Genomic DNA, 2,561 nt, shown 5'->3' on the forward strand with positions numbered 1-2,561 from the left:
TAGTAAGAGAGAGGGTGTGTGTGATCAGTTTAGAGACTCACATAGAGACCAGGAAACAAGAGGTCTTCAGGTGAGATAAGGAAATAAGACCAGGCACACACATCATACCAGCGGGCCCAAAAAGAGATCCTTGAGGTGCAGTCTCCCTCAGGGCTTAGCGGGTGCCACACCCCACTTCCAGGTATCCTCCACCCAGGAACAACCCTCTTACCCTGGTTATCTTCACCATCCTGAGAGTTGAGATACCAGCTAACAACAGACAACACCACCGATTGGATGAGAAAGAAAGCAGGAGAAATATTGATCTCCAACCAAAACAATCCTTGTTTATTTGAGATTTTTTTTCTTGCCCCTCTTTATTTTCCCGCCTGCACATCCCCAACATATGTGAAACCAAATACTTTGCATGAATTAGGATTTACAGGACTGGGATGTCTGAATAGTAGGTTACAGTTGGGTTGTATATTCTTTTTTTTTCTTCTAATTTTTATGATTTTAACATTTTTATTTTTATGTACTCTACTGTCTTCCCACTTAATTGACTACCCAAAATTACTTCCTCTCTCTTCTCCTGCTACTAACTTTCTTCTTTGGATTTCTCTTTCACACTTCCTAAGACATAATAACTCTATATCCTCACCTCCTACCTCCTCAGCTTATTGTCCTACACTTCACAACTGGTTGTTTGTCCATCAGCAGAAACTGTAAACCCTTTTCAAACCTACTGATTATATTGTAGATAATAATTGAATTCACCATTCCTGTACATTGTGACCAAACTATAAACATCTTAATAGCAACTATTTGTTTTTAGGTTGTATACTGTTTATATTGGGATCTGTTAACATTCTCATTCCCCAAAAAGGACAGGTATTGGAACCATACAGAAACACTATAAGCCTTTAGGGTAAAAATAGTAATGCCCTGGATTCAGAGTGATAGAAGGGAAGACACACAGCAACATGAAAAGACAAAGGAAGAAAGTGCCCCCAAAACATATCAAGATATCACATTATTAGAATCCATGGCCAGCACAGCAGAACAAATGACAGATAAGGAATTCAGGCTGTAACATAATTAAAATATTCTGTGAATTAAAGGATGATATAAGAGAGCAAATTAAGGCAGCAAAAAAAGATCATTTGGACAAAGAGCTTCATAAACAAATACAGGAAGCAAAAGATTAGTTCAATAGGAAGAAGATAGAGATTCTAAAAAACAAACAACAAACAAAAAAAAATCAACCAAAAAAAAAAACCCAGAAATTCTTCAAATGAAAGAGACAATAAACTAAATTAAAAACTCAGTAGAGCAGTCGCCTCGGCAGCCACAGGAGGTATGTGTGACAAGATGAAGTTCATCATCCTGAAGCACTATTCACAGGCCAGTGAGTGGGCGGCCAAATACATCAGGAACTGCATCATCCAGTTTAACCTACCACCAGACAAGTCCTTCTCCATGAGACTCCCCACTGGGAGCACCGCACTTGGCTGCAATGAGAAACTGATTGAGTACTATAAGAATGGAGACCTGTAAATATGTGAAGACCTTCAACATGGACGAGTATGTGGTCCTTCCTCGGGACCACGCAGAGTTACCACTCTTTTATGTGGAACAACTTCTTCAAGCACATTGATATCCATCCAGAGAATACCCCACATTCTGCATGGGAATTCAGCTGACCTGCAGGCTGAGTGTGATGCCTTTGAGCAGAAGATCAAGGATGCAGGTGGGATTGAGCTGTTTGCTGGAGGCATTGGCCCTGATGGACATATTGCCTTCAATGAGCCAGGTTCCAGCCTGGTGTCCAGGATTTGTGTGAAGACAGTATCCATGGACACCATGCTGGCCAATGCTAGGTTCTTTGATGGTGATCTTGCCAAGGTGCCCACCATGGCCCTGACAGTGGGTGTGGGCACTGTCATGGATGCTAGAGAGGTGATGATCCTCATCACAGGCGCTCACAAAACTTTTGCTTCGAACAAGGCCATCGAGGAAGGGGTGAAACGTATGTGGACCGTGTCTGCCTTCCAGCAGCATCCCTGCACCGTGTTTGTGTGTGATGAAGATGCCACCTTGGAGCCGAAAGTGAAGATTGTCAAGTATTTCAAAGGTTTAATGCTTGTTCATAACAAGTTGGTGGACCCCCTGTACAGTATCAAAGAGAAAGAAATTGAGAAAAACCAGTCTTCTAAGAAACCATGCAGTGATTAGCCTATGCTGGGACCTACTTTCAAGTACCTCATAGGAAATTTTCTTTAGGAGAACAGAATTGCTTTTCTTTTGTCGAGGATGGTTACTGCAGTAAGTAAGTGAACTTACTCTTCTTGGTTCTGAGGCTAGAAGCCATGTCATGGAGTTCAGCGGTGGAATGACATAACTTAATCAGAGTCAATCTCTGAACAGTGTTCTCCGTCATTTTGATGTCCACCACTCCCATGTTAGGGCTTCTTGGCTTTTTTGTTCTGCCTTAGCCACTCTTCACATGTACAACACACTCCTTTCAGGAATTTCTATCCTTACGTGCACCTATTCTCCAGTGGGTGGGAATTAGAGGCTTG

General features: G+C 41.9%; 1 pseudogene; it reads left to right on the plus strand.

Moving 5' to 3' along the window:
* The first annotated feature begins 1,350 nt into the window (after positions 1-1,350).
* Positions 1,351-2,259, plus strand: LOC101956966 (glucosamine-6-phosphate deaminase 1 pseudogene; annotated as a pseudogene).
* Positions 2,260-2,561: the final 302 nt, after the last annotated feature.

Source organism: Ictidomys tridecemlineatus, chromosome 14 (assembly GCF_052094955.1).
Source record: "Ictidomys tridecemlineatus isolate mIctTri1 chromosome 14, mIctTri1.hap1, whole genome shotgun sequence".
NCBI lineage: Eukaryota > Metazoa > Chordata > Mammalia > Rodentia > Sciuridae > Ictidomys > Ictidomys tridecemlineatus.